This window comes from Symphalangus syndactylus, chromosome 5 (genome assembly GCF_028878055.3).
Source record: "Symphalangus syndactylus isolate Jambi chromosome 5, NHGRI_mSymSyn1-v2.1_pri, whole genome shotgun sequence".
Classification (NCBI taxonomy): Eukaryota; Metazoa; Chordata; class Mammalia; order Primates; family Hylobatidae; genus Symphalangus; species Symphalangus syndactylus.
In genome coordinates, this window is record NC_072427.2 from 128,225,206 (window position 1) to 128,236,207 (window position 11,002).

At 44.5% G+C, this 11,002-nt stretch overlaps 1 protein-coding gene across 5 annotated transcripts in view; it reads right to left on the minus strand.

Annotated features, from left to right (window-relative positions):
• CTDSPL2 (CTD small phosphatase like 2) overlaps positions 1-5,540 on the minus strand; it is a 113,489-nt gene extending 107,949 nt beyond the window's left edge. For 2 of the 5 annotated variants that reach the window (XM_055276867.2, XM_055276861.2), the window contains exon 1: positions 4,159-5,540. The gene's annotated coding sequence lies outside the window, so the exon portion shown is untranslated. Of the gene's footprint in view, positions 1-4,037 lie in introns of all 5 variants that reach the window. The other 3 variants (XM_055276864.2, XM_063639521.1, XM_055276862.2) reach the window with 3 other exon arrangements.
• Between the last annotated feature and the right edge of the window lie 5,462 nt (positions 5,541-11,002).

Here is an 11,002-nt window from a genome sequence, read left to right on the forward strand (position 1 = left end):
AGGAGTTCATGACCAGCCTGACCAACATGGTGAAACCTCATCTCTAATAAAGAAAAAAAATACAATGTTAGCCAGCCGTGGTGGTCGGTGCCTGTAATCCAGCTGCTTGGGAGGCTGAGGCAGGAGAATGGCTTGACCCAGGAGGCAGAGGTTGCAGTAAGGTGAGATAGCCACTGCACTCCAGGCTGGGGAACAAGAGCGAAACTCCGTCTCAAAAAAAAACCAAAAAAAAACTTAACTCTCCTGTTTCCTTGTCTCTGAACCCTCACCCTGTGTGTGGTACCAGTAAGCTTATTTGATAGTCAATCTGTGCTAATACTGTCAACAAAAGACAATTTTTAAAGTTTCCTCTTTCAGAGAATTTGTGATTTTTAAACAGGACATTTAGAAAAACACTGGAGAGATATAAATAAAGTTAGGCATTGGCTACTACCTAGTCTACCTATTTGTAATGCAGGTCCAATTACAATTTAATATAGTTTAAATTAAAAAATTAATGTAGTCATACAAACACTAGTGAATATATGTCTGGCTTAGAAATATGCCTCCTGGCAAATGCCAAGTAAGTGAAAACTAAAGCTGCAATTAAACGGTTTTAACATGGGTTCCGTATCTGTCAAGTCTCCTCATCATGAGCCGGGTGCAGTGGCTCATGCCGGTAAGCCTAGCACTTTGGGAGGCTTAAGGAGGGAGAATCACTTGAGCCTAGGAGTTTGAGACCAGTCTAGGTGACATAGCGAGACCCCGTCTCCATTAAAAAAAAAAAAAAAAAAAAAAAAAAAAGTGGGCCAGGTGCGGTGGCTCACATCTGTAATCCCAGCACTTTGGGAGGCCGAGGTGGGTGGATCAACTGAGGTCAGGAGTTCAAGACCAGCCTGGCCAAAACAGAGAAACCCCATCTCTACTAAAAATACAAAAATTAGCCAGGTGTGGTGGCACGTGCCTGTAGTCCCAGCCACTCAGGAGGCTGAGGCAGGATAATTACTTGAACCCAGGAGGTGGAGTCTGCACTGAGCCAAGATCACACCATTCCACTCCAGCCTGGGCAACAAGAGCGAAACTCCGTCTCAAAAAAAAAAAAAAAAAGTAGCAAATGACCCCCTGTAGCCAATTTACTTAAAACAGTCAGGTACTTTTTAGCTTACTTTTAACCAGAAAAATTACTTAGAGCACACCACAAATAAACTCCTCTCAGCACACTTGATATTTGTGACTTAAAGTGTCTTTTCTACTGTATGCTTTCACAACTTGGTAAGTTACAATTAGATATTGCTTTTTCCAAATTCTGGCAAACCATTTTATTCATTATCTCATCAATCTAAAGCATAGTCTCCTATGACTAGGATAAATTAATACCATTTTGGAGTCGGCTTGGTGGCAAATACCCGTCTTCCCAGCACTTTGGGAGGCTAAGGCAGGAGGATTGCTTGTAGCTAGGAGTTGCAAACCAGCCTGGGCAACATAGTGAGACCCCATCTCTACAAAAAAATAAAAAAATTAGCCAGGTGTGGTGGCATGTGCCTGTAGTCCCAGCTACTTGGGAGGCTGAAGCAGGAGGACTGCATAGGCCCAGGGGTTCAAGACTGCAGTGAGCTATGATCGCACCACTGCACTCCAACCTGGGCCACAGAGAGAGACCCCCATCTCTAAAAAATTAAAAAAAAAAAAAAATGCCATTTTACTCAACTAACATCTATAGCTACAAATCCAGAATCTAGTACATTGTTGGTGAACAACAGGTCCAAGTTTCTTTAACCAGAATTAGATGGACTCTGTTATATAATAATCTCATGGAAAACCACTTAACCAGAAATCACAAACTTGAGATCAGCTAGATGAATCTGGAAAGAGAAGACTTCCCCAATTCTTAATTTCTTAACAGTGGGAAAATAGTAACATTACCAGCTCAAGTTAAATGCACAAGAGACACTATGTAGAATGGAATCTTTTGAAATATACAAACCCTGATATTCCTATGCAATCCTATTTAGATTTTCTATATAGCTACAAGTGCACAAAGGTTAAGGACTATATCATTTACAGCTTTTACATTCTTTTTTTTTTTGAGACGGAGTCTCGCTCTGTCACCAGGCTGGAGTACAGTGGGGTGGTCTTCAGCTCACTGCAACCTCCGCCTCCTGGGTTCAAGCGATTCTCCTGTCTCAGCCTCCCGAGTAGCTGGGACTACAGGTGTGCGCCACCATGCCCGGCTAATTTTTGTATTTTTAGTAGAGATGGAGTTTCACTATGTTGGCCAGGCTGTTCTCAAACTCCTGATCTTGTGATCCACCTGCCTTGGCCTCCCAAAGTGCTGGGATTACAGGCGTGAGCCACCCCACCCAGCCAGCTTATACATTCAACTCTGAGAAAAGCATTAAAAGAGTGCAAGTACTGAATGCATGTAGTACTACACAATTTAGGAGAACTCTTGAAAACAAGGTGTACAATGCTCACTCAGCTAGCTGCAAACTAATTTTTATTAAAAACATTAATGCTATTAACTACCCAAAAAGGTCATTAAAATACAGACAAAACCTATATACTAGACCAATGATTTAAGATCCCTTTAAGTTGCATATTTGGCTCCATTTTTTAAATAAACTGACTCGGCAAGTAGTTAACGTGCCTGTACCTCCACTATCCTATTGGCCTTAGGAAAGTATGAAGTTCAACTCAATCCTAAAAAACTCCTTCACATAAGAGCTACATTTTGCTTGACTTTCTTTATGACCTTGGGCAAAGTCTACCAAATGAGGATTATAATAACGTTTGTGTGTTCCTGTTTATTATTGAAAATTAACCATAACATCTTGCAAACAATAGTGAAATTCTCTAAGCTGGACCTATCCAGAAGTGAAAACTTGAGTTACAAATATCAACTGATATTCAATGTGAAAAGTTTCTAAAATTTTAATTTGATTAGTGAAAACAAAACAAAAAAACCTACAAAGATCCCAAATTCAACATGATTAATAAATTCCGAAAACACCAACAGCCTCCTTATTACTTCTCTTTATGAACAATTGGTCTGCAATGTAATTTTCAAAAAAGGAAAGAAAAAGTAAAGAAATACAGTAAAACTAGCTTTAACACGCCATTTCCCTTTTCTAAGAATAACAAATGGACCAGGAACGAAAATTTAAAACTGGGCAAAGAATGGGGAGACAAAGCAATCTACAATCTGAAAATCACACAGATAAATCCATCATTTCAAGTCACTAATTTGTATACCCACTTAAGAAATTCATCTTGGTACTGCGTTACCAGCATTAAGAAGATAAATCCCTGCCTCAGAGGAACATCTACTGAGTACGTTTCATTTCAGGATCTCAGGTAAGTTTACGAGCTCTTAGATCTCTATAGGTTTCCCTAAGGTACGCTGAAGTGTTTCACATCATTCACAAATCCAGCCACCACTAGGGTGAGAAGTAAATAAACAAGATTTACTTATGCAATTATTTACCACAGAACTCTGGTCTAGAATGCAAAAGTAAACACTCATACAGGCATTTAAAATCCAAAGAAAGCAGAGAATATTAAGGATAATAAGGTTCACTCTTTAACTGACCACTATGGAAACCAGAGGCCTTCCACATGGACTGTTCCTTACTACCACCCCGATTTGAAAAAGTAACAATGTCAACTCGAGATTTTAACAGTACAAAAGATAAACAGAACTTAGTCAAATCCCCTCTTCCAGATTCTGAAAAGGTGTTTATAAGAACTGAGATAAGAGCAACGCCCCCCTAAAAGCACCCTACTCGAAAAGAATGAAATGCCGAAAACATCAAGTGGGCCAAAAAGGTTAAAAAAGCTAAACTTCTAACTTAATTACCCAGAGGTTGGGGACTAGGAACGTGAGATCGGAGTGGGGGTGGGTAGCAAAGTGAAATCTAACCCCAGAAATCACAACGCAGGCCGCAACCTAGGAGGTGAAGCTGGCGGGAAGTGAGCTCCCTTTCTGTTCCCAGGGGAAAGTCCAGAAAGGAGCGGCTCCGCACAGCGGACGTACGAGGCGCCAAAGAGTGCATGCCTACCAAGGCGCCAGAGCCGCTGGAGGACCAGGTTTAGAAGGGGAGGAGATCCCGGCAGACGGCCCTGGAAGAGGAGGAGGACTAAGATTGGAAGCAGCGGCAGCGTCTGGACGAAGGGGATTACCTAACTGTGACGACAGAGAAGTGTCCTCAGGCTCCGGCGATGGTCCCGACTGCGCAATGTGTGGTGTCTTTCCCGCTTAACCCGCAGCAGCAACAGAACCAGCTCCTTCAGCCAGTCGCCATTTCCCGCCTACCGACCTGCTGCACCGCACGGACAGGGACCCGGATGGAAAGCGGCCTCTCCGCGCAGGCGCCCTGACTTCCTCCTCCCCCTCCCGCCACAATTCCGCGAGGTGGGAGGGAAGGAATGCGGGCAGCCACTACGGCAACAACAACCAAAAAAACACTTTTACTTCCGTGAAGAGCGTTGAAGTTCCTTACGCCGGAAGAAACTCTCTAGTCTGAATCCCAGAGAAAAATTGAACATAAGGCCTTAGTACTGGGTGGATTAAGAAAGGACAAAACCTATCAGGATAAGCAAGGGCCTGGGGGATATTTGTACGTTAGGGGCCTCCGTAGCCGGCTGTGTAGTGGTCGCAGGGCGAGTAGGGAGTAAAGCGTTAGGAGTGGAGAGGCGGGGACCCGAAAGACGGTTTTTCCTCCCGCTCCTAACGGAACTGCTTGGGCCGAGCTGGGAGGGGGAGCGCGCCCTTGCCCCGGAGGCGGGGCTTAGGAACGCGTCGGGCACCCTGGCGGCTAGGGTTTAGTAACTGTGGGCGCGCTGGGTAGGTGGAGCCGAGGGGATAAGGCGGGACTAACGGCTTGGCGCGCTGGAGGAGGTAGTTTGTAGGGAGCTCTGCCCGAGGCCGGGAGAAAGCGAATCTGGCGCCTTTCCTGGGATTTCGGTGGCCCTTGAAGGTTCCCTTTCCAGCTCATTGCCTAGAGGGCGTAGCAGTCGCTTTTGGGTCATAAATATTCATGTCCTTCGACTCAACCCTATGTTGGCGGTGATTCTGCAGGTTGAAAACTCGGATCTTTCAGGCCAGTGGGCTCCTACCTGCGACCCTAGGTCAAAGGACTGTCAGCTCCACACAGTGAAAATGTATCAGTCCGGAGAATCCAGTTCCAGTGGGGTATCGGAAAACCAAGCCTAGTGGTTGGAAGAACATTATTTTTCACTGAAACTCCAAGCCACTCTCCTTATTCGATCAAGAAATATTTATTGGCCGGGCGCAGTGGCTCAAGCCTGTAATCCCAGCACTTCGGGAGGCCGAGGCGGGCGGATCACGAGGTCAGGAGATCGAGACCATCCTGGCTAACACGGTGAAACCCCGTCTCTACTAAAAAAATACAAAAAACATTAGCCGGGTGCGGTGACAGGCGCCCGTAGTCCCAGCCACTCGGGAGGCTGAGGCAGGAGAATGGCGTGAACCCGGGAGGCAGAGCTTGCAGTGAGCCGAGATCGTGCCACTGCATTCCAGCCTGGGCGACAGAGGGAGACTCCGTCTCAAAAAAAAAAAAAAAAAAATATTTATTGAAAAAATAACTAGGTGCGACGGGTAAAACAGTGAGCCAGGCAGACACGGACACTGCCTTCCCCGAAGGTCATGATTTTTTTTTTTTTTTTTTTTTTTTTTTTTGAGACGGAGTCTTCACTCTGTCGCCCAGGATGGAGTGCAGTGGAGCGATGTCTGCTCAAACCTCCGCCTCCCGGGTTCAAGCGATTCTTCTGCCTCAGCACCCCGAGTAGCTGGGATTACAGGCTCGCGCCATCACGCCCGGCTAATTTTTGTATTTTTAGTAGAGACGGTTTCACCACGTTGGTCAGGCTGGTCTCGTACTCCTGACCTCGTGATCCGCCCGCCTCGGCCTCCCAAAGTGCTGGGATTATAGGCGTGAGCCACCGCGCCCGGCCAAAGATCATAATCTACTGAGGAAGACACTCAAGTAAACAGAATTTAAAAACTGATAAAGCGAATACAAGGATGGCATGATAGGCGTTGTAGAACACATGAGGGTGCCGGCGAGGAGGTCTGAGAAGGTTTCATAAGATAACATCTGAGACAAAAAGGAGGAGTTGGTGTTGCAGGGGAAAGAGTGTCTTGGGTAAAGGAAACAACAGAGGGAAAAGTCCAAAGATGAGACTGTGTTGAGCCATTGGAGAAGTAGTTCTGTGCGCTAGGAAAAGAGGATGGGAGGGCAGGGGGAAGATGGCAAGAGAGGCTGAGAAGTAAGCAGAAATAACATACCGCTGTGAATCTCATTATTTCTATTTCGAAGTATGGAGCAGGTGGGTTGTCTTCTGAAAACCTTGTATACTACAGATTCTTCCGTCAGAGTTCATTTGCACCCTAAATCTTCCTAGTACAAAAATGCTCTGAATGCGACATTTATTGGGAGCTGGTGGTATACACAGCACAGAACTATTAATAGTAACAGTCCACACACACAAAAATAGATTCCTGAAAAGTTCAGTGGAATCCAACAAATAATTAGTTTATCCAGAGTGTATCATGGAAAGCAGTAAAATACCAACTAAACAGTTACCCCATTATTACTATTTATTTTATTTATTTATTTATTTTTAGAGACAGGGTCTCACTCCGTTCTCCAGGCTGAAGTTATTAAAGCTCATTGCAACCTCAAAATCCATGGTTCAAGCCATCTTCCTGCCTTGGCCTCCCAAAGTGCTGGGATTACAGGCCTGAGCTACTGCACACAGCCCCTAAAGTTTTTTTGCTTTTTGTTTAGAGACAGGGACTTCCTCTGCACCCCTGGCTTGAGTGCAGCAGCATGATCATAACCCACTGCATCCTTAAACACCTGGGCTCGAGTGATCCTCCCACCTCAGCCTCCCAGTATCGAGGACTGGCTAATAAAGTTATTTTTAAATCAGGTAAAAATTAGAAATATTTCTGGGGGAAAAAATTTCCAAGAAATCGTTATTTCAAACCTTCATATTCCTAAAACTTAAGTAAAATATGCTATTTCCAAAGAGCACTTTTATATGCATTTTGATTCTCCTAATAACCCTATGAGGTAGGTAGAATAGGTGATATTTGTTCCCTGCCTTTCAGTTGAAGACACTGAAATTTGAAAAAAGAAGAAAAACATGCCATATCCAAAGACAATCACAATCATCTAGTAAGAAATGTAATAGAGACTCAAGCCCCTATTCTGCTCATTATACCACCTCGTATGGCAATATTATTACCATTGTTAAATTTGGTAAGTTTAGGGCCAGGCCATAATCTCAGCACTTTGGTAGGTTGAGGTGGGAGGATCATTGTATCTCAGGGGTTCAAGACCAGCCTTGGCAACATAGTGAGACCTCATCTCTATTAAAAAAAAAATTATTAAGTTTAGAAAGGTTGCTGATAGTAAGCCTAAGTCCACTGGCGATTTTTGTTAACATTTTAACACCATTTTTTCTTTTTCTTTTTTTTTTTTTTTTGAGACGGAGTCTCGCTCTGTCGCCCAGGCTGGAGTGCAGTGGCGCATCTCGGCTCACTGCAAGCTCCGCCTCCCGGGTTCACGCCATTCTCCTGCCTCAGCCTCTCCAAGTAGCTGGGACTACAGGCGCCCGCCGCCACGCCCGGCTAATTTTTTTGTATTTCTTAGTAGAGACGGGGTTTCATCGTGGTCTCGATCTCCTGACCTCGTGATCCGCCCACCTCGGCCTCCCAAAGTGCTGGGATTACAAGCGTGAGCCACCGCGCCCGGCCTTAACACCATTTTTTCACAAGGGATAATTGTTATGTTCTGGTTTTTACCTTAATTTATATCCCATGGTCTCTCTCCTAGCCTCCTTTTCTGCAATATCTAAGTGAATTGTTGTGAAGATCAAATTAGATTATTTATGAAAGCACTTAGCAAGATGCTTTCCTTACTCCTTAAACGGTAGTAGTTAATGTCTTAAAGCTTCCGTAACAATCTAGTCCAAAATTTTAGAATAAAATAATGGTCTAAAAAAATGAACTTAAAAAAGTATGAAGTATTTTTAGATGTAAAGCAGTGGCCACAGGAAAAAAATGTAATTAATGCAAAAAGCTAGTAGCAGGTATTTTTGCTTTCTGTTTTTTTTTTTTTTTTCAAGAGGTGGAGTCTTGCTATATTGCCTGGGTGGCCCAGACTGGACTCAAACTCCTGGGCTCAAATGATCCTCTCACCTCAGCCTCCTGAGTAGCTGGAACTACAGGCACATGCCACCATACACAGCTTGAATGCTTTTTAAACTATTCAAAACTACTGCTATATGAAGACACTAATGAAATAGAGTGTTCATTAAGTAATGTAATAGGGTCAGGCGCGGTGGCTCACGCCTGTCATCCCAGCACTTTCAGAGGCCGAGGTGGGCGGGTCACATGAGGTCAGGAGTTGAGACCAGCCTGGCCAACATGGTGAAACCCCATCTGTACTAAAAATACAAAAATTAGCTGGGTGTGGTGGCACGTGCCTGTAATCTCAGCTACTCAGGAGTCTGAGTCAGGAGAATTGGTTGAACCCGGGAGGCAGAGGTTGCAGTGGGCCAAGATCATGCTACTGCACTCCAGCCTAGGGGACAGAATGAGATTCCATCTCAAAAAAAAAAAAATGTAGGCTGGGCATGGTGGCTCACGCCTGTAATCCCAGCACTTTGGGAGGCAGAGGTGGGTGGATCACGAAGTCAGGAGTTCGAGAACAGCCTGGCCAACATGGTGAAACCTCGACTCTACCAAGGATACAAAAAATTAGCCGGGTGTGGTGGCACGTGCCTGTAATCCCAGCTACTCGGGAGGCTGAGGCAGGAGAATCCCTTGAACCTGGGAGGCAGAGGTTGCAGTGAGCCAAGATCACGTCATTGCACTCCAGCCTGGGCAATGGGGCGAGACTCCGTCTCAGAAAAAAAAAAAAAGTAATGTAATACAAATACCTCAAATCTTCAGCAGTCTTTCAGTAGGTCCTTATTCCAGAGTACATGGAATATATTTACCTTTTACCTGAAATATAAGGCATTTGTTCTTCACAGTTCATTCTTATGTTAATTCTACGATGTATATGTTTTTGTCACTTATTGCAACTCAGTAAGGCAATAATATTCATATTAAATATTGAAATACCAGAACTGCTATTTTGCTCCACTGTTGCAATTACTTGATGGCAATGGTCATCTGAAACTTAATGTGGTCAAAACTAAATTTTTAATTTTCTCTCAAACCTGCACCTCCTTAAGTATTCTCTGCCTTACTGAATGCAGTTTTTCTTTCTCATACCCAATGTGCAATTTTAAAGTACAATAAACTTTCAAAATGAATTCTGAATCGAAACACTTCTCATCACCTCAACTGCTTCTCTAGTTCGATAACCATCATATTTAACTTGGAATGCTATAACAGCCTTTAAAGTCTTTCAATTTCACTCTTGAACCCCTTCAATCTTTTCAACACAGCAGCCAGTTTTTTGCTGTTTTTTTTTTTTTTTTTTTGAGACAGAGTCTTGCTCTATTGCCCAGGCTGGAGTGCAGTGGCACAATCTCGGCTCATTGCAACCTCCACCTCCTGGGTTCAAGCGATTCATCTGCCTCAGCCTCCCTAGTAGCTGGGATTACAGGCATGCACCACCACCACTGGCTAATTTTTGTTTTTGTTTTTTTAAAAAATATGGAGTCTTGCTATTGTCACCCAGGCTGGAGTGCAATGGCTCAATCTTGGCTCACTGCAACCTCTGCCTTATGGCCGGGCGCAGTGGCTCATGCCTGTAATCCCAGCACTTTGGGAGGCCGAGGCAGGCAGATCGTGAGGTCATGAGATCGAGACCAGCCTGGCCAACATGATGAAACCCCAAAAATACAAAAATTAGCCAGGCGTGGTGGCGGGCACCTGTAATCCCAGCTACTGGTGAGGCTGAGGCAAGAGAATCACTTGAAACCAGAAGGCGGAGGTTGCAGTGAGCCGAGATTGCTCCACTACACTTCAGCCTGGGTGGAAGAGCGAAACTCCATCTCAAAAAAAAAAAAAAATCTCATTAGTAGTATTCTGTATTTAATACATGTTGGGTATATTGGTTAAGTAAAATATCAAAATCTCACTCTTTTTAAAAAAAATGTGGGCTGGACGCGGTGGCTCACGCCTGTAATCCCAGCACTTTGGGAGGCCAAGGCGGGTGGATCACAAGGTCAGGAGATCGAGACCATACTGGCTAACATGGTGAAACCCCGTCTGTACTGAAAAATACAAAAAATTAGCCGGGTGTGGTGGCAGGCGCCTGTAGTCCCAGCTGCTTGGGAGGCTGAGGCAGGAGAATGGCGTGAACTCAGGAGGCAGAGCTTGCAGTGAGCTGAGATCGTGCCACTGCCCTCCAGCCTGGGCGACAGAGCGAGACTCTGTCCCAAAAAAAAAAAAAAAAAAATGTGGCTACTAGAAAATTTAAAAATATATAGGTGGTTTCAATATTTCAATTGAATAGTGCTATACAAGATATTCACATTGCATGTTTTAACACCACCTCTTCAGAAAGGCCTTCCCTGATCATCCTATCTAAAATAGCACCCCTCCATCACTATTCATTTTATTTTTTGTTTGTTTTTGTTTTTTGAGGCTGAGTCTTGCTCTGTTGCCCAGGCTGGAGTGCACTGGCGTGATCTCAGCTCACTGCAACGTCTGCCTCCAGGGTTCAAGTGATTCTCCTGCCTCAGCCTCCTGAGTAGCTGGGACTACAGGCACATGCCACCATGCCCTGCTATTTTTGTATTTTTAGCACAGATGGGGTTTCACCATGTTGGCCAGGCTGGTCTCAAACTTCTGACCTCAGGTGATTTGCCTGACTCGGCCTCCCAAAGTGCTGGGATTACAGGCGTGAGCCACCGGGCTGGCCCTTTATTTATTTATTTATTTATTTATTTATTTTTGAGACAGATTCTCACTCTGTTGCCGAGGCTGGAGTGCAATGGCGTGATCTCGGCTCACTGCAACCTCTGCCTTCCGGGT